At 46.4% G+C, this 25,793-nt stretch overlaps 1 protein-coding gene and 1 long non-coding RNA gene across 3 annotated transcripts in view; both read right to left on the reverse strand.

The window, feature by feature from the left end:
- The window catches only part of GLI2 (GLI family zinc finger 2), a 325,860-nt gene that overhangs the window by 137,392 nt on the left and 162,675 nt on the right, over positions 1-25,793 (reverse strand). The window lies entirely within an intron of this gene.
- Positions 2,715-20,031, reverse strand: LOC109301432. The gene is made up of 3 exons (XR_002098529.1): positions 20,022-20,031; positions 7,177-7,179; positions 2,715-2,968 (listed from the first exon to the last, which is right to left on the reverse strand). It is a non-coding gene; the product is annotated as an uncharacterized LOC109301432 (long non-coding RNA).

The following is a 25,793-nucleotide window of genomic DNA, read 5'->3' on the forward strand; positions in this document are numbered from 1 at the left end:
AGCAGCCCCGGGTGGCAGGGAGCTCAGGGGCTCAGCCTGCCATCTTGGGCTGCTCCCTCCAGCTCACTGTTCTGCGGATAAGGGTGCTCTAGCATAGGGCTAGCTTTGTGCCCTAGCCAGCTAGGGCAGCATGTACACATATTTACACATACTATCCTGCTGCAGAGTGAATTAGTTTACTCCAGCCTAACAGTGCCATATGTCTAGATACTGAGATGTATACTGTGCAGCTAAATAGTCTTACTGTGCAGTAAACGTCTCCTGTGGATGTGCCCCCTGGATGCTACCGCTGGGGCATTGCTAGCTTCACGTACACCAATGCATCAACGTTCAAAAAACTTACTAAGGCATCCTCCTTGTAAAACATCCCGTTGCTTATTGCAAACTCCTGCACATAATGAAAGCTTTTGGCATTTTGCTAGAGGCTTTCAGGAAGGAAAATAAATAAATAAATAAAGCATGCTGTCAGATTCAGATCTGTGCTGAAAAATGAGATGTTGCACTTTTAAGGAATACTAGGCTAAAGTTTTCTTTGAACAGTAGCAACACATGGCTTTCTATGCCCAGTAGTATACTCAGCAAGCTCAGGGGGGATTGGCCAAACAAGTTTCTTCCACTACAGAGACAGCTCTATTGTTTCAAATCAGGTGGAAAAACAAAGATGGGGACCCCTGGAGACTTTGAGGGCTGCTTTTATCTGATTTACCTGGACAAATCCCTGAGGGCACGTGAACCTGGAATGCAGCAGTCCAACAGGCTCACACCTATTTGTCTTATGCAAAAGGTGTTTGCTCCTCTCAGTACTTACAGTCATTCTGATGCAATAAGATCCACATGTCAGCATATGCCACCGAATGCAAGGCTCCTGTGCCAGGCTGTACATGTACCACTGAACACGTACCAACCACTGTGGTGCAGAAAATTGCCAGACAGGCACTACACATTAGGTCACTCAGGAAGAGAGAATTTGTCTACTATCTTCTGGCGTGAAGGAAATGGCATTTACACTTCTCCATGGGAGGACTCACAGGGCGCAGACAGAAGTTACATTTGTTGTGTGATTGGCCCCTTGAAAGCGCTCTACAGCTGTACTACGACAAACGTGCACAGCTGCAGAGCACTTTAAAAATGCATGAAAAATTCACCGTTATTACATGAGAGTGCAAATGAAAGTGCACTGAAGCGGAGCACCTTCATTAAATTCTCCCAGATTGGGGCTGGGCAGCATCAGCAGCCAACCCCCTTGGTGCTGTCTGTATGATGGGAGGGAACAGGACGGAGGGGAGGGAGCTCAGGCTAGGGTTTGCCCAGCCTGTGTTGGGCACAGGGCAGGTGGATTAGAGACCTTCACCTTGAGGACAGCTCCAATCCATCCGCCCCCACTCCAGCACAGGCTGGGCAAACCCCAGCCTGAGCTCCCCCCATCCCTTCTCCCCTCTCCCATTATGCACACAGCATGGGAGCTGGGAGGGGGAGTGGGACTAGGGGACAGAAGCTCAAGACATGCAATTCCTTGGTTGAATCAGCTCCAAAGTGAAGCTCAGTCCCCCACCCTCCCAACCCAATAGAGAATGTCTATGAAGCGCCACGAGTTAGACTGGGGAGCTGCATGTCTGTCAGCGCCCACATTGCCGCATGCCTTGCACTGCTTGACAAGGTGTCAGCAGTCAGCTACATTAACTGACATTACACATTAATGGCAGGTTTAAGCAGTGGGTCTGACATCATCAGTGCTTAGAGCACACAACTTGAGGATGGCATAGTAGTAGGTACCCCCATATCAAATTAGACCACAGGGCTGTCTGCATCTATGGCAGGATTGAGCAAAATATGGATGCAGTTGCAGTGAGTTCCTCCGGAGCAGCCCAGGCCATGGCACATACCCAGGCATGCAGTGTGACTGGGGCAGCATGGCTGTTAGACTCCATTTCCCAGCAGCCCCGATGGCTTCTTCCCACTGCTGCTGCCACCAGACCCAGCCGTGCTGCCCAGGCAACCCAGCCCATCTGCTCTGTACCCACTGCTAGTGGCAGGGCATTCAGCCCAGCAGCTGGAACGGGGCAGCAGGGAGTGGTGTTGGGGGGTGGGATGGATGGGAGATCTATCTGCAGAAGTTGCAGGTCTTTCTGCAAGGGAGAGTAGGATGGGATTGCTCTCTTTTTCTTTCCTCTGTTCTTTCTTCTCTACTTTGAAGGCAAGACACTTTACCGCAAAAAAAGCTGACATGTTTGAGGTTGTGGTGTCTCTGGAGTTGGTTACCAGCCCGCTCCACCCAGCTCTTGATGCTGGCATCAGTTTTCTTGAGGTATGATTTCAATGTGTCCTTGCAGGGATTCCTCTGGCTGCTGAGAGATCTCAGGCCGTAACTAAGCTGGGAGTAGAAGAGGGGGGTCAAGAGTCAGGCATATGCACACAATATCTGGTCCAGCTGATGCTTGAGGATCACTGACTCCATGTTGGTAATGTTGGCTTTACCAAGGATGCTGGCATTTGTGTTGCCATCGTCCTATTTGATGTAGAGGATTTTCTGGAGGCATTGTTGGTGACACCTCTCCAGGCTCTTGAGCTGACAACAGTAGGTCACCCATGTTTTGGTCGGTAGAGGACGATGACTGTGGTGGAGACCTGGATCTTGGTGTACTTCCAGAGATTGCAACCAATAAAACATGCTGAAGCAATTTTCCAATGGAGGCACTTGTGCAAACAGATCCTGTGCTGGATCTCCTCATCAACATTTAGTCTCTGAGAAAAGTGACTACCAAGGTAAGAGAAGTGCTCAACTACCTCCAGATTCTTTTCCTCAACAGTAATTTGAGGAAGAGGATCATATTCATGGCCTGGAGCAGGCTGACAGAGCACTTTAGTCTTCTTGATGTTAAGAGAGCGGCCCAAAGTTCAATAGACTTCTGCAAAGAGATCCAGCGCAGTCTGGAGGTTTTCCTCAGTGTGCGCAAGAATGGCACAGTCACTGTATTAAGGTCAAGGATGGCTGTTTTGAATTCTTTGGTCTTCGAACAAAAATGTCCCTGTGTGAAGAGCCACCCATCTATTCAGTATTCAATGTCAATGCTGTATGGGAGGCAGTCGTTAACGAGAACCACAATGACGGTCAAAAAAAATGGAGAACAGAATTAGGGTGATGGCACATCCTTGCTTGACCCAAGTTCAGATGACAAATGGCTCTGTCTCCAATCTGCTACAAAGAATAGTTACAGTCATCTGGTCATGGAGAAGCCTCAGGACCTTGATGTTTTTTAGGGCAGCCACATCTGGCCAGTACCTTCCACAAGGCTTTGCATTTGATGGCCTCAAAGACCTTAGTGAGGCCAATGAAGTTCATATACAGGTCCTGATAATGTTCCTGACACTTCTTGGACCTAGTGGGCAACAAAGATCATGTTGATTGCCCCACAGGATGGTTCAAAACCATATTGAGATTCTTGCAGGACTTCCTATGCAAGAGGTTCCTACAGTATGGGAAGATGTGGGTAGGGATTTTCCCTGCTGTTGAAAGGAGGACGATACCTCAATAGTTCCCGCGCACAGATGTACCTCTTTTCTTGAAGATATTTATAAAGTCGGTGTTCCTCAGGTCCCCAGGAATATCTCCATTGTTCCAAATTCAAAGAATAAATTTTTGAAGACTCAGTTCCTTACTGCCAGCCTTGAAGATTTCAGCAGGTATGCCATCTGGTCCAGTAACCTGGTTGTTCTTGGTTTCTTTGATGGCATACCAGACTTCATCTAGGAGGGTTGGCTAGGGACTCCCTTTCAGGGTGTTTGGGAATGGGCTCAATGGTGGCACCCATCACAATAAACTCATGCTTCAAGAGTGCCTGAAAGTGCTCTTTCCATCTAGCTTGGATAGATTAATTGCCTTTGAGAAGCATTGAACCATTCTGCAATCACGGGAAAGTAGTAAATATGGCAGCTTAGACCACAGATGGTTTTCACTGCCTGGAAGAAACTACGCATCATGTCATGTTTGTCAGAATAGAGCTGATAATCCTTGGCTTCATCTAGCCACCACTGGTTTTTGATTTCCTGGATCCTCCTTTGAGCTTTGCTTTGAAGAGCTGATATGTGTCCTTCTTCTTCAAAGATGAGATGTCACCCTGCCAAGCAGAATGAACCCTTCTCTTCTGGTCAAGGAGTGCTTGGATCTTGATGTTGCTCCCATTGAACAAGTCTTGGTGTTGCTGGGTGGTACAGCCAATGGGTTCAGCACAGGCCATAATGGACAGAAGTTTTAAACCCCTTCCAGAATTCCTCAATGTTGCCTTCAGATGTGGGAAGGGCAGAGAGCTTTTTGTGAAGACACCATTGCAGATCCTTACAGACCTTTGGATCTTAAAAAGATCTGATGTTAAAAAACACCTGCATTGCTTTTGGCTGTTTTCGGTGTTTTGGAGCAAGCTAGGTGTTTATAACAGATTTGAAAAGATGATGATCTGCACAGCAGTCATTGGTTCCTTTCATGGCTCATGATACAGACACCCAGCCAATCATGGGCTCTCACAATAACAGAGTTGAGGAAGTGCCAGTGCTTAGAGCATGCGTGTCACCAGGTAGTCTTGTATTAGTCACTCTGTCTGAAGATGGTGTTGTAATGACAATGTGCGTTTGCTCAGGAGAAGCATGCCACTGGAGCTGGCTTTCCTTACTCCTTCCTTCCCAATAATATCACTCCAGAGGTCCGGGTCACACTCAATTCTGGCACTGAAGTCACCCAGGAGAATGATCTAGTCCTCCTTGGGAGTATTAGTCAGAACATGGCCAAGGCTGGAGCAAAGCTGTTCTTTGAGATCGTTGTTAACATCAAGCGTCAAGGTATATGCACTGATGACAGTGGTGTACTGATCATGGCTGAGCTTAAGATGAAGGGTGATAAGACATTCATTAATGCCCATGAGGATCTCCAGAAGATGACTAACAAGTTGATTCTTGATGGCAACAGCAACGCCATCCATGCATCTGTCTGGGGCCAGTTTCCCCTTCCAGAAAAAGTTGCAGCCCCTACCCTATTCCCTCAGCTGACCCTTGGTCCGGTTGTCTTGTCCCACTCAGAGCTGCAATGTTGATGTTGTATCTCACTAGTTCCCTGGAGATGATGACACTTCTACTTTCCAGTCATTCATTATCTTCTTTGTCTATCAAGGCACAAGCTTTCCACGCTGCAAAAATTATTGTCTTCTTATGATGTTTTTGACCACAGAAAGTGTGATCCCGCTAGACGTGGTTATCCATCTGGGAGCAGATAAGACAGTGTAGGTTTAGGGCACCTTTTCTATCTCTCTCCCATGTTGGGTGAGCAGAAGGCATCTTGAATATGTATTCAGGCAGGATACATCACATGACAAAACAAAGGTATCTAAGAGCTGGTCCTGCTGGGGAGAAGCAAATGAAGTGAATCCACGTTGGCCCTACAGAAGGTTACCCAAGATGTATCTGAATGTCACAACTATGACAGCCTTAAGCATGTTTTAACCACAGCTAGTGGAAAAGTTTCCAATGGAACTTTCTTCAGTTGGAAAATATTGTATGAAAACATATCGACTCTGCCAAAATGTGTTGACAAAAAGTTATCAGAATCTTTTCTGAAAGAATGGAAATGCTGGATTTGGGGCAGCTCTATAACTAGCTGCAGGGTAGTTCCCCAAAGCCTAATAATTTTTGACAGGACCCGTAGCGTGGCCCAGTGAGATGCTCCTGGGCCCATTGACCTCCAGAACAGCCAGGATGAGGTGCATCAAGTTCACCAATCGACGCAGCTCACAAAACCAAGGCAGCATTCTGGTTCAACTGACTCTAGAGAAGAGTGGAGGCCCTGATAGACATCCAAATGAAGTCCTCAAATGGAGAGAAACACAGGCGCCGCCTCGTATCACAGATGATCGGTAAGGTCCCTTCCGGTCCTTAACAACTACGAAACTATGAACAATGGCAGAGGTGGAAAGAGAGTGCAGACTTCCTCCCCCTCAGCTCTCCTCTTGGGGTGGAAACATAGATTTGGTGGCTGCATCTTGCTATTCTTGCTCCATCACACCTGCCCACCAACCAGATGCGTCTGTTCCTGATCCTGGCTCTCACCTGCATACACACACACATGCACACATACACACACACACACACATGCACAGATACATATAGATAGTAGGTATATAACAGGCATGAGCTATATAACAGGAATTCCCCCTACTGCGATGGGTGTCCTGTAAGCCAGGAGAGCTCCAAATGCTGAACCGGAGAAAACAAAACCCACCAGCCGAACGCAGCTTATCAATTCTGCAGGTCCCAAGCTGCACAATGCTAAGAGTCGTGCAAAAAAATAAATAAATAAAAAGGATCGTGCAATCGCCAAGCTGTCATGCCAAAATGTATTTGAAGGACCCTGCCAACCTGACAGTTATTGAGAAACAATAAGGCCACAAGCCCGGGCTGCGCGGAGATCCTCGTTACGTTCTGTTCATGTGCTTCATCCCAACAGGAAGTACTTAATAAGAATAATAATATCCTGAAAGGCTAACCCACGGCAGTGTAATTAAAAAGCTTTTCTGTTTCACTTTGAGGGGGGAAAAATGAGGGGGGAAATTAAAATCAGACAGGAAATTCCACGAGAACAAGCTGGCTTATGTCCTAATAACACAGGCCTGTGCCAACTCCTCCAGAAAGCTGGGGAGAGAGGGGGACGTGGGGGGAGAGAAAGCCCTCTAGACTGGCTGAGATCTGAGAACACATTGTAACTCAGTGGCAACAGCGATTCTAAAGGGAGAGAAGGGACACAATCAAATAAAAGGAAGTTTGCTTTTCTACCAAGTCACTGTTATATAATGTAGCCCTTGTATTGCGGAGAGCCTGCTGCAGCTTTGTCAAGACAACACACAGGCCGATAAGCTTGAAGGGTCAGATGGATCTCGGGGCTTGTTCACCCAACAGCTGCTGTGATAGATTTTAAAGGGAAAAAAAACAGTTTCCAACAGCTAGCAAAAAGTCCTCGAGTGCAAGAAGCAAGCGGGGGGAGACCAGATGGCTGTTAAACTCGTGCCTGCATAGATGTGGTTGCAAGTGCTTTGGAGTTAAAAGCAGGAGGGGGGGAAATCGCTATGTCAACACCACCCAAGAAAGATCCCCCCTAACCCCCCTTCCAACACGTCTGTTTTAGAAAAGCGTGCATACGCACTGATATCCCTTGCAAGGGAGAGTCTTTTCCCGTCCTCCCAAGGTCTCATTCTGCTTCCCTAAGCCTGACTTTTCAGGGGCAAAGAGCCCTCCGAGTGCCAGCTGAAGGGCTGGACGCAGCAGCACCTGTGAAAAACCAGGCCAAGGAGACTTACCAATGACTTCCGTGAGATTGGCCTCGAAATGGCAAACTCTTCTGCCGGCGCCCTCCCCTGCGGCTTTCACGTTCAAGTGCCTTTCGTTGCGGGAGTTGCATCTTTTCAAAGCCATTTGGGAAAAGGGTTGTGCGAACCAAGCTAAGAGTGGTGTCACATCTTCCTTGGCTGTATCATACATATGCCATATTATAATATATCATAGATTATACTATACTATAATATATAATATAGTATAATATACTATACTATACATATAATATATAATATATTATAATATACTATACTACTATAATATATAGACAACTATTTATTAGGTGTTTATTTAAGGTGTTTATACGGACTCTGTTACTCGTATAGTCTGTAGACCTCCTGATCTTTCATGTCCTCCCCCCCGCGACATGCTTGCAAGGTAGGAAAATGCTGTTATTCCCATTTTAGCAGATGGGAACGGAGGTCTCAAGACTTGTCCAGGAGAGTCTAGAAGAAAACCCTGGTCTCTGCAGTGGTGCTTTAACCTTTTGCTGTTTAAGTCCATCACTGTAACGGGCAACAACTTTGCAGCGTACTTCTGCACTGCTGTTACGGCACTGATGCCGTACTACGCCGACACTGCAATGCTAAGCTTAGCAAGGCTTATGCAGAAGTGTGTCTTGCCGAGGAATACATCTTCATGGCGATGCCCTTAAGCAGAGCAGAAATTAGTTAGGAGGAAATGTAGAAATGCCATGCGTCAGAGGGACCAGCCCACCCATGCTGAGAGTTTGATTGTAAATCTGAGCAAGTTTTCCATCAGAGTACGTCACCACTGTGCCCCCCACCCCCCAATAGGTGAGGCCAGGGACCAAGGTCTTGAGGGTGGGTGCATTTGGTCACCCCGGGTTGCCCTCACTACATTTTGGGGTTAGGAGCATGAGAGGACAAGACACATCTCTGCCTCATCTGAAAAGATGGGGATATGTTATATTTAGCTGGGAGGGGCAATTAAGTGGCGTTTGTCACCCAGGGGTGTAGGTTGTAGCCGTGCTGGTCTAAGCGCATAGGCAAACAAGGCTCTTTGGGTAAATCTGATATCCTTTATTAGACCAACTCAAATAGTTGGAAACATTCTTCTTGGCAAGCTTTTGGGTATAAATACCCTGAGTTTGTAACCCAGGGAACCAGAAGGAGTAGACCACACAGTCCTTGGATAGCAATACGTGTAGACAAGCACGTCTCTGCTGATACGTCTCAGCTAGGAGAGCTCTGAGGATCATAAATCCAGAGAAAAAGGGCAATTCAGGGGACTCCGGACTGGAGACCATCAGGGTGCTTGCATTATCAGAGGACAGCATTGCCCGTTGCCTGTGAGTTGCTGGGCACCAGAAGCGGTGGCAGCTCATGGCTGCAGGGCCTCTGGCATGGTTGTGTGGCTGCGGGAGTAGCTGTTATCTGCCCCGCTCCCCACCAAGTCACATCCAGCATAGCCACCCTGGTCACCTCGCCTCCCTTATGCTACCGATGGCTCAGTTCAGCTCAGGCCTCCCTGTAGTGATGTTTCCCATTATAACAGCATGCTTCTTAGGATCTCGAGCCTCTCTTACTCCTACAAGCAAGCCCTCATTTCCGAGTGGCGTCCTTAGTTGTATTCCATTGTACTTCTAAGTAATGGGCATACGGCACGTCCAGCATTTACGGGTCGATGTGCGTATGGTGAGTCTGGCTCCCGAATTTTCTTTAAGCGTGCATTTGTGCGCCACCCTGAACAGGAGCGTGGAAAGCCTACGGGAGCACCTCTCAGCAGCGGTCAGAGCGGCCAACGCGGGAACGTATCGGCCTGTTACGAGTCACAAATAGCTTCTCGCTCTTCCACGCCAAGGCTGCGCTTCAACCGTCACGCTGGCATTGCTAGCCTCTCCGACCCAAACCACACAAGCCAGTTTGCTTTCTTTAAGCGCGAAGCACGAGCCTGCTACAGGCACCCAAACAAACCAGAATCAAAGCGGCTTCTATGGGCCAGGGCTTGGGGAAAACACCTCCCTCCGCCAGATGGAAGCTCGCGGCGTTTTTTATTTTGGTTTTACTTGCAAACTGAACCCGTCGGGGCTGGCAACACCCCGCGTGGAATCCGCTTCTCCTTTTGCTCAAATAAATCTCGGGAAGCAAAACAAATAAGTTGGGTGAAAAATATAACTGAAGGCTCCGATATTTATTTCTTTTGCCCCGCATCTAAGCTGCCTTTTGGAGAAGAGTTTCGGGAGTTCTTCCTCCCTCCTGCGCTCGGTCCGAGAAAGCATTGTCAGCCCGTAGAGATGGAGAGGATACTGTGTGTGGCAGCTTTTAAATAAGCGCAAGGCGGTCGGCGTGATCTGAGCAAAGGAGGGATAGGGGGAAGTTATCTGTTTTACCCAGCTGTGTTTTTTGTGCCTGCTAATAACCCCCATGTATCATCCTGCCTCCGTATGAAAATTTTGTGACTGGTGTTAAAAATGGCCCCCGCGCAGTTTGCAGCGCCGTCTCTTTGCAGCTCATGCAAAGTGCTTGTTGTTAGCATGCTGCTTGTGTAATTAGGGTGCTTAAGACTGTAAGGGGTCTTCCAAAGGTCCCGAAGAGTGATTGCAGTTCAGAATAATCACCCACCTGGCTACACGCTGATTTATGGCCTGCTCAGTTAATAGCCCTGCTTAACACAGGAGTTTGTCGAGATTAAGTAATTGCCTTAAACAAAAAGTTTATTATCTTTAAGGCCTAGCTGATGAATGACTGGGTGTTGGAAGAATCATATGAGAGATCATCTGTGATTCCCTCCCACTTAAAAAGATTGTATTAAAAAGACAAGCGTTTGGGTATGGAGCTGAAAAGCTCACAACTTGCACCGAAACATGATCACAGGCACAATTACAAGGAAGAGGCTGCACAGACGGGATGCCGTGCAAGAAACAACAACAGTAATAATGCTCTGCATTTCTCCCAAGGATTACAAATGTGCTTCCCAAACATTAATTAAACCTCACGGTACTCTTGAGGCACAGCACACCCCATCACACAAAAACAAATGGAGGAATAAATCCAAATTTAAACTTTGATTTGTTTTCACTTACCATAAATTAGCATTTCCCATTCGTGGTCCAGCAAATGATACAAGATGCTGTTGTAAAGATAAATAATGCTGGCTTCTCAACTGGTGTTTAAACCTCCTTTTTCTTCAACTACTGAAGTCTTATCGCCATTAGGGAAAACCAGCGGGAAAGAACCAAGATGGGTTCAAAAGCCATCTACCACTGTAGCTATTCATTCAGTATACCGATATAGCCCATGCCATAGCTGAAAGCAAAAGTTTCTTGCATCTTGTCAATAGGAGAATGTTGCAGCCATTTAGTTGAAATGCTCATTTGCATGACAGTAGTTAAACCAATATAGCCCCTTTATTTCAGCTTAGGGGTCAGTTATTTTTGGTTAAATCAAGTCCATTAGGTGCAGCTTTAAGCAAAACCAAAATAACCCTATTGCAAACTAAATGCAGGCATCCACAGAGAGGTTTGCACTCATTTACCTAAATCAGTGTAAAGATCCCTTCTTGAGTTAACGTTCTTGTGTGGCCAAAGCATTAGACGGGAAAATGAGCTTGTTGCGGGGGCTTTTTATTCTTGTTGTTGATCTGGTGCTGGAAAAATATGTGGAACCTAAAAACGGCAGTCTGGTCAACAGAAGCCTTTCCCTTGATTTAAAGAGATTTGGAATCGGATCCGTAAACTCTTTGTATTTTACACAGATCATGGTGTGGTTTAGTAATTTGTTGCTAGGATTTTTTTTTTAAATGTTATTGCCCGTGCATGCACGTATGCGTGTGTGTGTGTGTGTGTGTGTGTGTGTGTGTGAGAGAGAGAGAGCAAGCATGTGCACGTGCATGTGTATCATAGAAGACTGTTCCACTTCTTGTCAGATTTTGCAGCTCATCCTTCACCTACTGCCTGTCTTCAGGAAGGAGAATAAGGAAGCAATTTTTTTCTTAAAAGTTCCTTAAAAAAGAATCTGCCTGAGGCCAGCTGAATGAATCCAGATTAGGATTTTCTATGGCAGCATCCTCCTAGGGTGCAAAGTGCTTAAGAGACTGTTGAGGGTTGCATTTATTCATTTGCTTACCCCACTTGCTGAAAGCAATGCTAGCATCTTCTGCCAGCCGGAGAGCTGCTCCACTGCAGGTTTCAACTGATGCAACCTTCGATGAAGCGCCCCACTATTAATAGCAGGGTGTGGGGAGAATCAGACGTAATGCCAACATGAGAAACCTGACATGAGGGATCCTACAATTTGCAAAGGAGCCGACGCTTTGAGAACTGGACTGTGTTTCCTTTCAGCAAGGAGTGAATAAAATCGGCTGCGTTTGTGTGTTGCAAAATTGCAACTGGTCTGTGTTGCATCCTGGCCCTGCTGTACACAAACCCCTAAAACGGTGATGCTGGATACAGCATCGGAAATGGGAATATCCGCACCTCCTTCTATTTTATTTGCAGTGGCCTCTCCTTGCAGACACAGAGACTGAACTAATAGCACGTGACTTGGATTTTATACGTGCATTTCTGAGGTGTTCAGGGCAGGTCATTCCAGGACTCTGCTCTTGATCCTTGCACTCAACTGCTTCTCAATATGGGCCTTTCAGTTATTTAACCGCTCTATCCCTACCTGCAAAATCAAGGTAATAATGTATCACCATTGATACAGGCAGACAAGGTTCTCTGGGTGAATCTGATCTCTTTTATTAGACCAACTTAAATAGTTGGGGGGAAAAAAATTTTAGCGAGCTATTTGGAAAACATTTTCCAACTATTTAAGTTGGTCTAATAAAAGACATCAGATTCACCCAGAGAACCTTGTCTGCCCATGTCCTTAGACCAACACGGCTACAACCCTCACCATTGATATGACATTTTTGGCCAAGCAACTGCAAGAGAAGCATAGAGAAAAATGAATAGCACTGTACGCAGCCTTCGCTGTGACGAAGGCCTTTGATACAGTCAACAGACAGGGCCTTTCTACTGTTCTGATGAAATTGGGTTGTGCCCCCAAACTGCTGAACGTTAGACGCATATCACATCGAGTTATGAAGGCAGCTGTAGTGGATGTCAACACCTGTGACACCAACAACAAGTTGAAACTGGGGTGCGTCTTATGCTCCGTGCTTTTTAACATTGACCTTTCTCCATGGGTTCAAGGACGGCAACAATGGCATTTATCTTTGAACCCAACTAGACGGAGGCTTGTTCAACATCACCCGGCTCAGAGTGAAAACCAAGGTGAAAGAGCTGGCTTGGAGAGAGTTCTTGTTTGCAGATGCTGCAGCCTTGGTTGCCCACAGTGAATCTTCCCTGCAAAATCCCTTGGGCAGATTTTCTGAATCATGCAAAAGCTTCAGGATGGCAATTAGTCTCAAGAAGACGGATCATGTATCGAGGGGTGAAATAACCAATACCTGACATTGTTCTGGCGGATAAATCTCTTAATGTCATTGACAGTTTTTGCGACTGGGGCTCCACGATCAGCAGGAATCGTGACCTTCAGACTGAACTCACAGAATCGGAAAAGCATGCAAGGATTTCAAGCTATTACAGAAACGTGCGTGGAATAACAGCAAACTCTCAGCTAAGGTGAAGATACAGCTCTTTGAGACTTGCGTGCCGTTATCCCTGCTTTATGGTTTGGAAACATGGACTACATATGCTAGGCACATCAAGAGACTTCCACATGAGATGTCTGCATAAAATCCTGAAAATAAAGTGGGAAGAATACCAAACACAGGTATTGGAGCGTGCAGGACTAGCACGCTCAGAAACCACTATCAAGGAGAAAAGGTAGTGATGGATCAGCCATGGCAGGGGAATGGGAGAAGACCGCACCCCCAAGAATATTGTGTACAGTGAGATTTGAGACCAGTCCAGAAAGCAGGGTTGCCCTCTATGGCAGCACCACCGTATGTACAAAAATGGTATGAAGGCAGGCGGTTTCTTTGGGTAAATCTGATGCCTTTTAGACCATTCTAGGTGATCTAATAAAGGAGATCAGCTTTACCCAAAAAACCTTGTCTTGCTGTGACCTTAGACCAACACGGTTGCAACCAATCCCCTGAAAACGGCAGGAAGCCATTCAAATTCAACGTCGAAAGCAGAATCCCATCCAATCTGGAGGGAACATCTGGCGCAGGTGCAGCTCACCATGAAGCAGCTTTGATCCAGCGGATGGAAGAGAGCCGTGTGCTGTAACCTCGAACTCCAATTCAGACCACGCGTGGGTCTGTGAAACTTGTAAGAAGCTGCGTCGCTCTCAAATCGGGCTGGTCGGCCACGAACGGATCCACCGGGTACCTGACTAGACCTCTGACATGAACACCGTGATCCAGAGGATGGAGGGTTGCCTACTGCTATCCCCACCTGCAAAATCAAGGTGACGACGTGTCTGAAAAGGTTTTTTCCCCAACTATTTAAGTTGGTCTAATAAAAGATATCAGGTTCACCCAAAGCACCTTGCCTGCTTGTGCAAGTAAAGCATCTGAAGACCATTTGCTGAAAGTTGCTACTAAGCTAGGAAGCATTGGACGTTTCTTTTTGGTGTGAGGCTGTACTGCTACCACGCTTACTAGTCTCAAGAATGAATTTTAAAACCAAAGGCTTTAAAAAAAATGGCAAGTTGCAGATCACAGCTTTTCCCATGAGAAAAATCAACGAAAGGTCCTTTGATTTCAAGTGACTCACTGCTGTTATCCCTCTGAGGTTCCCGTGCTCATCTGCTGGTGTTATAACGCAGGCACTTGGCTCACCTTCATGCGACGGGCATGCTGGCGCTTGCTAATGAGCTTCCCGTGCTGTCACCTGGATGTGATTGGTTAGACAAAAGGCTCTGGGCTGAATTCTGTTTACCGAGCAGTTTTGATAAGCTGACGTTTTCTAACGCAGCTCCGCGCTGCTACATTTTATTACCTAAAGATGGCCAGGGTGAGAGCTAATCTTTTAAATCAATAATGTTTGTGTCTAAAGATCTTTTATGCAGCGTCTTCCCCGGTCCCGTTTTCAATGCAGAAATGACTGGTTGGTGCTGGTGAACAATGCCATCCCGAGCGCCCGCATAGCTGGAATCCCTTGATTTATGCACTCAACTCATCTAAGATCCTCTCCTCCCCTGACTCATTTTGTACATAGAAAGATCCCTGCTCTAAAGTACAAGGACAGTTCAGTTTCCATGACTTGCTTAGTTCTATCAAAAGTGGAAATCCTCATCCATTGTCAGGGTGGCTTTTAAGACGCGAATACCTGTTAACTGAGAACTGCTCTGAGGACCTTCGACTGCCTTCAGATCAGCGATCAAACACCCATCACATTGCACAGTGGCAACTTTCTGTGCTTGCTGAACCAAGCCCTGTGAATCCATGACTTCCCCATCACAGATGGCGCATCGGGATGCTTGTGGGAGGGAGCCGTATCTACCTGCTCACATCTGAAAAAAACAGACTCTAAATTGCAATACAATCAGGAGACTGGATTTCAGGAAGGCTTTTTGTTCCCATATGGCCATTTGCTCAGGCCCATGTGCAAAACTTCAACCACTGCAAAGACCTTTCTGGAGACAGGGCAGGAGGAAAAAGGGCATGATGCATTTGTACCATGTTACCTGTCAAAGCCACTGCTGACCAAAGTTTTCAATGTACAGTCACTTGGCAGATCCAGATGACTGTAACTCAGCTCCCAAAGGCTGGGTCACTACCATAGAAAATGGCAGTGGTTTTTTTAATAATATTTTTCTAACCCTATTCCCTGTGACCAGTTGCTTACTTATCAGTTGGCCAATGGATGGGTGTAGGGACCCACCAGCTTGCTGTGACCATCTTTTCTGCAGCAAAATTTTCACCTAGTCTTCCTTTGGATTGCTGCTCTGCTGACAACATCCATATTTCAAAACCAGTGGCCGAAGGCAGCTATGCTAGCACATGCAAGTACTAATTATTATTATTTATAACAGTACTTTCAAACACAGTTGTCGGCCCCAGCATTCAGAGAAGGGATCGTCTCAAATAATTCAATTCACAGCAACCTTCAAAAACCTGCTCTTCGCCACTCCTGGCAAACAGAGCGTGACTGAAACACAAATTGGAAATGCAGGTAGATTAGTGAATGCAGTTTCTTCTGAGTTGGATGAGCATGCACGTGATCATGGGAGAGGAATCTGCTAACACTGAAGTCGATAAAGAATTTGAATTTTTAGTTGCCAAATAAAATGTTGCGGTCCAAAGCCACATTCATCTGGGCTGCAGCAGGCTCTCCTAAAACAACCCTGACTGGATTACCATGCTAGGATCATAGAAAATGAGGGCTGGAAGGGACCTCAGGAGGTCACATCTAGTCCAACCCCCTGCTCTTCCCCACCCATATCGCCCCAGCCAAGGCTTTGTCTACCCGGGTCTTAAAAACCTTAAAAAAATGTTTAGCTCCAGGTCTGGTTGTACGACCCCGTATTGATACTGAATAGCACCTTACTCTGCCCGCTGAATTCATGGAACTACTTGCTGAGTAAAATCTCACTCCAAGTCAGGAGTGGCAGAACTGGGCCTAGGCTTTAAAAAATAGCTCCAACTCAAGAAAAAAAATCCCAGGAATTTCCACTTCCATTGTGCCTTCTATCTGAGAGCCTCAAAGTGTTTTTCCAGCATTAATGGACAGAGTCTATAATACCGCTGTGTGATGTAGGGCAGCATAACTTATACCCTCATTTTGCAGATGCAACTTTACATGACAGGCAGCTTAGAGGGAGCTGGCCAGGTTCACATAGGGAAGGACAGGGAGAGGGAGAGCCAGGAGGCCTCTACCCATGCCATGCCCCTTAACCACAAGGCCATCCCTCTACCCCCATCCATTAGGAACAGCCTTTATAAATGGCATGTCTAAACACACATGAAAGGACCGGGGCTGGCAATGTGTTTGGTCTGCATACCTGGAGGGAGGGGGAGTATTACAGAATTAAGCTGACGTTGCTTTTACGATCGTGGGAGCATTTCTATGGCATCCTCCACTAGAAGTCCTGAGACTTTAAAATGCTTCCTATGGGGAACTGCGACCCATTTTTTTATCGCCTCTCCATCATCTTGGACTTGGAAGGGAGCAAGAGGCTAGCACACAAGTGACTGCTAATACCTCCAGCCACATTTACTGAAACCTTTTGACACTGAGGCTGTTTTTATTAGCTAAGTGCACTGTGCCTGCATCTGAATACAAGTTTTATTGCTTACAGTTCAGCCTTGCAAAAAGCCTTTTCCAATCACTGTTTTTGGCAGCGATAAGCCTGAATGACACAGGCAGAGCTTCCAGTACCTCTTAGCACAGCCTGGTACCGGGACTAGCTACAGATATCAAACACATTACAAAAACTTCCCTTCCTCCCCTGTGTAATTGTAGTTCTGGACGTACCAGGACTGCTTTTCAAAACAGGTAGCCGCGATCTTAAACTATTGGGACTAGAGGTTTATATGCAAGTAAAACAAGGATGAAACAGGTATTAATGCTCTATTTTGGGTTCTCAGAGAAAGGGATAAGCAGAGATAAAAACACTCGGGTTGGAAGATCCGGTTGTCACGTATCACTGCTTGTCCCCAAAATAATCAGACATGACAAGATTGCAGGATATCAGAACGGCATTACATTGTGCAATACAAGCACTGAGCACCGATGCCGTGTAAAAAACGCAGGGATGCTTTTTTCTGAGTCACGTTGTGCAAGGCATGGATTTGAGTTGGTACATCAGATGTTGTGTCAAAACGGCTGCACCGAGTAGGAGCCTGGGAGCCAGCAATTCCTGAAATCTGATCACCGCTCTGATAACAGACCATTCGACCACTACGTATGCGCCTCTCTTTTGTCATCTGCCAAAAGAGGGCCGATCAGATTTCTCCTCTTTACAGGGAAGTTATGACACGACATTAATTAATGCTTGTAAAATGCTCCGAGGCACTAATTAACATGCAAGAGCACAGTACTCTGCATTTGTAAAATGTTACCTTTTAGCACTTCGGGGGTTTTAATTGGACGGGATTAAATGGCTGCGTATCGTTCTTTACGAGGGTGATGAAAGCTTAGAATCAGGGAAACAACATCTGTAGAGAAAAACAGTCATTTGCACTATTATAACACTTCCCGTCCAACAAGCATAAGGCCTTGAACAGAACTGAAGGAATACATAACACTCTCCTTTACCCGCTACTCCCTCCCACAAAGTCAGCTACTTGCAGGGTGCGTCTACACATTCATTCATGCACCGTAGTTACTGTGCATTAAGTTTAGTATTTGGATAACCCGGTGCTAAATCAATGAGCAGTAACTCATGCTACTGTGCAACAGTGCCGGTGCATGGGGGGATTTCGGATGCTAACTGCACAGTAACCTAATACTACTGTGCAGGAGCATATTAGCACCGGTTTTGCCCAACACACTATTGCACAGTGTTATTAGGCTACTGCACAGTTATTGTCTGGTGTACACACACCCACAGACAGGCGAAAAGAATAGGGATCCCTCTCCATAGGCTGACCGACTCCGAACTATCATTTTAGGAGCTTAGGGGCAGGTTCTTCAACCCTGTACCATTCTGGCACCTCAGTAAGGGTTTTAAAATAGCACTACAAAAAAATAAGAAAAAAACCAATAATAATTAATAACAATAATTAATAATAAACATTAAACAAGGTGGTGGAAATGCACTAATTAGCCAGCCAGCACTGGTAAGTGAACCTCCAACAACTTGGGCTTTTACAAAATGCATGAACCAAGTAGGTATATATATGCCATTTGCAGTAGACATCGGTGTCAACTGCTTGCTACATAATTGGTTTTCTATTGTGAGTTATCACTAATGACTCCAGGCACTCCCCACAGACCTTGCCCTTGATCTGGGTTAAGATACCTTTGACCCATGATCTTTTATAATAAATGATATCCCCCAGTTCAAGAATGCTCCCTCCGATGAGATGGGCCTCCATCGCCCCGCTCAGGAAACGGGAAAGGAATTTTTCTGTAAAGGCAGATTAAGGAAATTCCACGCAAATTTCATGCATTTTGAATCAGCCGCTGAACCGCGATGAACCTGCTTCCCCTTGCCGGGACCCTGCTCCCGCAGACCACGGCAGTCGAAAGACGAATTTTAGCTCCTTTCTTTTTTTGCGTGGTGGTGAAGTGTGCTGTTTTTCTTGGAGTCTGCAAGCAGCACTGGCGGCTGCTTTTGGTGCAATATGTCCCCAAAGCATGTCAGTGAAGCACGCAGAAAGGGCAGCCATCTGCTGTCTGGACACTGGATGTTTAACTCGTATGCAAAAAAGATATTTAAATTGTAAATCTTAAACAAACAACAATTGTTTGTTCAGCCTGCGTGGAACCTCTTCCCATGGATCTCCGGGAGAATTTCTTACTGCACTTACTACCCAGTGGCCCCAGCATGGCATATAATGAAGGGACGGGACAGTTTTCTCCGTTTTCTTTTTTGGTACTTGCTGCTGATACATAGCTGAGGCCAGTCCCCGGGTTAGTGACCACCCAGAACCTGATCCAGGGAGTACTGCACAAGGGGGACAAGGGCTCGCAGACCTTACCCTTACAAGTAACCCTTCCTCTGGGAAATAAGTCCATGAACTGTATGGGTTCAATGCAAGCCTTTCCAAGTTCAGCTCTGACCTCCTTAGCTACTCTTTCAACGTTGCTGATGGTGGATCCTCCCTTCCTCTTCGATTCTCCACGGGGGTTATGCAAGTCTGCCTTTGCCCCTTCTGTCTACGGCTTTCCTCCAACTCAACATTTCTCAAAGAGAGGTATGCAGACCTCGGAAGGGATCGTGGTGAACGTCTCAAGGGCGCGGGAGAGGAAGGGATGGGAAAGCAGAAGAAGAGAACGAGAAAATATAAAGGGAGAAAAGGAAAAAGGACAGATCTACCATTGCAGCATGCAGTGTCTCTTAAGTCACTGGAGAGGCTCAACCGTTCCAGACTCAAGGCACCCCTCGGTAACTGTTGTGAACTGAGTGGCATCCATTTCAAAAACTGTATATATTTTTTAATAATTTCATGTTCCGGGTCAAATCAGCCGAATTAGTTCCAAATCACAGCGATTGACCGGGATTCAACTGTTCCAAAAACCGTACCGATGGAGCAGGTGGAACCGAATCGTTCTAGACACCGTGTGTGGTGCTACAACCGGCGAGCACCCTCCATCCCAGGCTCTCACCCCAGGACTTCAGATACTCCCAGATCCATTGGCAGGCATCCTATGTGCAGGCCCAAGGCTGGAGGTCTTGGGATTCGGATGCCCCCACTTGATCTTAGCCCAATTTATTACAGTGCTTACTTCCTTGCAGAGGGTCCAGGGGCAGGGGAATGACTAGGCTGGGGCTGAGCGAGCCTCAACTTAACCTGTCTCCTCCCACCTAGCTTATCTCCCCACACCTACCATCACCCTTCAGAGGATCTAGTGGCTCCCCTGGCTCCCAATGTAGTTGCGGCAACAAGGTATTATTTTTTTACATATGTAACAAGGAATCATCAGGCTACACAGCAGCATAGCAAAAAGGGGCACATGACCCCCAAATACGTCCAGAGCCATTGCTCTTGCTGATCACTCTGCTCAGCTGGCTTCAGTACCCTTCCCCACAAGAAACACTCGGGAGGAAAAAGCCTCCGTGATACACTATTGAAGGTAAATGAGAGGAAATCCGATGGCTACAATATTTTAACAGGAATCAACACAAAAATAGATAATGTACAGGCAGGCACCCTGAAAAAAAAAATGTCACTTTCTTGCTCTGAGTAAATCATTTATGACAGAGTTTATTTTGAAGGGAAATAGGTTTTGATACAGATTTATGGGTGCTGGTAAGTTTGCCAGCACTACACCAGTGGCCTGATTTAAAGACCATTGAAGTCAATGAAAGTCTTTCCACTGACTTCATTGCATTTTGGATCAGGCCTTAGAAGAGAATAAGCTATTATGCACCACCCATTATTATGGAACGCTTTGTCCCGGTAATTAGATGCTGAGAGCACTATGCAATTGTTTAGGGCACTGGTCATTCACCCATGGAGACCCGTGTTCAAATCCTTGTTTGGTTACAAATGAAAGACAAGTTTGATGGGTCCATTGTAGGCTCCCACTGGATATCTGTCTACGGTTCAAAATTGCCGCACAGACCTACTGGCTCTGCCCGGAGGAGGAACATGCCAGGTAAAGGGGGCCATGGTAGGGAGGAAAGGATAACAGCTAGAGGTCAGAGCTGAGATGAACCAGCCACGCTATGAAAAGAGTGCCTGTCAGTAGTAGTCTTGGCTCTAGCAATTAGTATTAGGCCTTCATTTTCACAAGGAACTCACACAAAATATTGTAAGCAAAACAGACTTCCAGCAGGCATTAAAGGCCATGCAAAGAAGCGGTAAGAGCTACTAGGAACTTGACAGACCCCAGCTCATTGCACTCAGATGTACAGAGGATAATGAAGCAGTTCCAGTTAAAATAGCTGATTGTATATTGGCTGCACAGAAGGCATGTTGGGGGGATTAATGTCACAAAAAGTTATTTAAAAAGTCCAAATTAAAAAATGAAGGACCACCAAAAACAAAGGTCTCCCACCCACATGTAACCCACCGCACTCCTGTGGTACCTCCCAAAAATAGCCAAGGGAGGGGGAAAGACATAGCCAAGATTTCTCAGAAGGGACTAGTGATTTTCAGTGTTCGACTGGGCATCTTAAGAGATCGAATATACAAAAAGCCCCCACCACATATCCTCTGCAAGCAAAACCGTTTCAGAGTGCCTGGCTTGCAAACCCAAAAAACAAAGGACCCACAATCAACCGTCACTTTGGCAGATCTATCCCAGTGATGTGTGCCGTGCACCGTCTTAAAGCTCAGTGCAGAAAGTGAGCTGCGCTATCGTCCACATTTCCAGGGTGTAGGTTGTAGCCGGGTTGGTCTAAGGACACAGGCAGGTAAGGTTCTTTGGGTCAATCCAATATCTTTTATTAGACCCACTCTAAAAAAATTAGAATTTTTTTCAACTATGTGAATTTTTCCAACGATTTGAGTGGGTCTAGTGAAAGATATCACATTTAGCCAAAGCACCTCGTCTGACAGTGAACTGCAGAAGGCTGGGCCCTCCGCGATCAGCGCGCTGGCTGTTAACGAGAGCTAATCTCCACTGCACACCAGGGGAAGAGATGAGAGAGCCTGCAAATCAGCCACAACCCCAGCCGTGCAAGTCAACACACATGCCTGCACAAGCTAGCTCATCTCTACCTTAATCCTTATTTGCTCTGGCGAAGAAACACAAGGATTGCGGCTCTTCTTTCCACAACGGTCACCGCTGCCACGGGGGACAGCAGAGGAGAGCTTCTGACCCAAACTTGGGGTCCTCCTTATCCAAACTTTTTCCAGCCTAGTGACATCTCCCCCTCGGTGTGACTGCAGGTCTTGTCACTTCTCCCTTGCTGAAGTGTAACTCCAGGATCAGTGCGTGTCGCTCAGCCCATGCACGGATCAGTTCGGGTCTCTACTTGACAACTGACCCTTTTGCTCAAGCGGTACAGATCTCTATACGTGGGAACTACGGATCAGAAAGGACCACCCAGGTCATCAGTTCTAGTCCCTGATGACTGTGGGCACCCAGCTAAAAAACATTTGTTTAACCGGCCCCCAAGACGTCCACTCTGCCCCAGTGACACATGACAGCTTCAAAGCATCCCATCCTTTTAGTGGTAAAGATGGATGGCTTAGTCCATGGTGTTTTTTTTCAAATACAACTGCCAAAGTGCTAGTGTACTGTGTGCACAGCATGGCAAGATCCTAAATACCAGAATGGTTTAGACATGTCATTGGTGGGACTCAAATGCCCAGGAGCACAATTCTGCCCTCAGACGTGCCGGGAGCCGTGTCCGAAGACGCCGGGAGTTATGTAGGGGAGGGTAATCTAGCTGTAAGGCCATTTCAACCGGACTGTTTAACTGGAAGCATTTGCTGTGCACAGTGGAGGGCCAGCGTGAAAATCCTTCTAACTGCAGTTGTAACAGGAAAGCAAAGTTGAAGCTGGTTTTAAGTAGTGCTGCGGAAGTGAACCCACGTAGTCAAAAATGTGACCTCTCTTCCTGATGCAGCTCCTGCATTAGAAAGATCTGCAAAAACTATTTGCTGTTAAGAGGCTTTCTTGTAAAACATAAATGAATACCAGCTGCCCAGACGCACTCACAATACAGCCGGTCTTTTTAGACATCTTGTGGATCTTCGGGAAAAATCAGACGGCCTGGCAGGGAGCAAGATGTTTGACTGTCTGGTGGAGACACTTGAGGAGCTGTGCAGGAAAAAGTCAGCAGTGTTTCCCTGTGGAGGTGTCAGCTGTAAGCACACTGAAGGCTTTCAACCCTCTGAGAAAAAAGGAGGGAAAGTAACATTTTATCTGGCTTGGATTTTAAAAGCTGAATCTTTTTAACAAAGAAAACCTAAATGGAATTCATTTCCCCCAAAATGAATGGGGGGGAGAAGGGCATTTGCTTGGGCCAGGCCCAAATTCTGGCTTTGGATACGCACTCATGCATCGTCCTATTCAAGCAAACACAAGTTCAAGTTGGGCCACTGACTTCAGCGCGGCGTACATAGGCATGTCCAAAGACGGGGCTTGGTCTTGTGTGCCTGCTTCTTCTTAAAGCTTTCCATTTACTGTGGAAATAATACTTTCTGGCATTCAACTGACTTTTTGAATGCCCAACAGCACATGCACACAGCAGCACACCCTGGACATGCCAAGGCTAGGGAGAGACACTACACATAAACTGGTATAAGTGAGCAGAAGCCAATTCAAATCTGTAACACAACAGTTCAGTGCACATAACTGCTTTCAAAATGGCTGAAACCGGTTTAAGGGCGATCTGGAGGGACGCCGTCTCAGACTTCACTGATTTAGGCTAAATTGATTTATTGAACTTCTGCCCCAGATCCCTTCCAGATTCAAGTTAACCTCCAACATCCCAGAATGCTTTGCACCACCTCCACAAACCTTGCAGGGTGGGTGGGCTAGCCATGGCCCAAGCTGTCTGCTCCACCTGAGCAGGGAGGTGTGCTCTAGCGCCCCCTGTTTTCAGTCCTGGGCCACTGCAGGCATGTGGCTGCATTTCCAGAACCAAAAGTGAACGTCTGTTCACTTGCTCATCAGTTCAATCCACGCATCTTAGACTAACCTGCAAAGATTTAATTGATTCAGTCTGACTGTCTCCACGAAGCCCAAATGTCCTCAGTGAAGAGGACAATCCCAACTTTTTACGAAGCAGCTATAGCATACCAGGCCATGTTGTTGCTGTACGAATGTCTCAGAAACCATAAGGACGTCAGCAAGGACACCCACAGATAGCTGAATACATACCAGAGCCTCAAACTCTCCGGGAATGGCAGTAGACAGAACTACCTGCAACTGTTATTGCAGAGAACTGGGCGGAGGTTAAATAACCTGGCAATCTGTAGGGTGTCAATGGTTTTGTGCAGAAAAGCACCTTAGAGCACTAACCTTTCCCCCGGTGGAGGAAATGCTGCCAAAAAGTTGTGCAACTAAAGTCCACTCCATGATAGGGTAGACTGGGCTCTTTAACTCTGGTCGGCAGCCAGTCTAGGAACGGACCCCTGATAGACTGACGAATGGATGATCTCCTTGGCTCCAGCAACTCTTGCAGCCATGCTGGTTCAAAACATACTGGCACCTGCCTTTCCACTGAATTAAACCAGCAAGGCTGAGAGGGGGGCACTGGTGTGCGGGCAGCTCAGTGTCTCCATATACACTGCCCAGGCTTCTGTGCCCTCGAGAGGTCACTCCTGCTTCACCTTATCTTTCCAGCGAGGACTACATTCAGCGAGCTGATGTCTCACTTGGTGTAATTTTATTGCCTGCGAGACAGATGCCTACTACTACTACTACTACTACCACCACCACCACCATCATAGCTTCCTGGCCCTGTCTTTCCATCCTTTTTGTTATTTTATCTACATGGTTTATCTGTATAGATACTTTCTAGGCCTTCATCACCATGCAGTGCCTGAAGCACCCGCTGGGATTTTAGTTTTTTATGCACTGAAGGCATGAACTGCACACAATGTCACTAATACATATTTGAGCTTTCAGGTGAGAAAATGGTTTGTTAGAGTGACTTTTTGCTATCGATATAACTCATCACAACTAGGGCCTGTGAGCTGGAGGATGCATCATCTGCTGGTTGAGCTGTTGAGGCTGGGAAACCGGGCTTCAATTCCCTGCTCTGCCGAATCATCCCATGGGACCTCATGCAAGCCATGTCGTGTTTTTGCACCTCCGTTTCCCATCTATAGCCCAAGAAGACCCATCTTTATTGTGGGGACCAATAAATGAAAGGCTGAGAGATGCTCACACATATGATACTGGGGGCTATACAGGTAGCCAAGAAACGCAAGCAAGACCTATAACACGTCCCACATTTCTTAGGCTTGCCATTGTATATCAACTTCTGACCTCCAAAAAGGCCACATTGCTGCTAAATGTGATGAATGGCGCTAAAAAGCTGGGGTTAGGATGCATACAAAGCCTCTATCTTTATGACCAGCTTTAATATGGTTCTTCAACAGCCTACTATTAGTCATTTTGCTCCCAAAATTCATGAAGAGGTACAAGTGACAGAACTCAGACATGGGGCAGTCTGATTATGTCTGCCAGCCTTGTAGACAGTCTCCCAACTCCTAACTGAAATTTTGCTTACGGGTAGAGAACAGGCGTAGGCTGAGGCCTCTTTAAAATGTTGGCTTTTTGTGACAGCTAGATTTTTAAAGCAAGTGTAGTTTTGGGCAAAACTCGGCACCTCTGATGTTTGGGTTTAGTTAGAGCCAAAAGTGTAGCTGTCTCCTGAGTTTGCAGACTCAGCTGGGCTGTGAAGTCTGAAGCACGTTTCCAGCACTTGCAGCTCTGATCCTGACCTGAACTGGAGAGTAAAAAAAAATAATAATAAAGGGTTTGGGAGGCCGAATACTCTCGGTCCTTACTTTTTTACTGGCAGCAGAGACGTCTAAACTCATTTCATTTGTTCCCTAAAAATGCGAACTGGGGACTTCAGAAACGTCAATCATTGCTCTGCTGAAGGTGTCTCCGAAATAACCTCTAGCAACTCTGTAGTTATTCCTTAAACCACTGACTTTGCAATCATTTTTAATTCCCTTTTACCAAGTCTGTCCCTTTGCTATCAAGCTAGAAGGACAAAATGTACATGGATATTAGCTCATCTAAGGCAAAGGCTGCAATATTACAACCCAGCACAATATTAACACTTTGAGGGAGTCTGTGGATGAAACAAAAGATTTTCCCATCATTGGTTTCCTCTGCAACAATTCCTTTCCACTTTGCAAAGCTACTTGAGTGAGTTTTTGAAAAATGCAGGAACTCTGTAAAAGAAAGCGGGGGGGGGGGG

This window comes from Gavialis gangeticus, unplaced genomic scaffold (genome assembly GCF_001723915.1).
Source record: "Gavialis gangeticus isolate Ggan-Ray unplaced genomic scaffold, GavGan_comp1, whole genome shotgun sequence".
Classification (NCBI taxonomy): domain Eukaryota; kingdom Metazoa; phylum Chordata; order Crocodylia; family Gavialidae; genus Gavialis; species Gavialis gangeticus.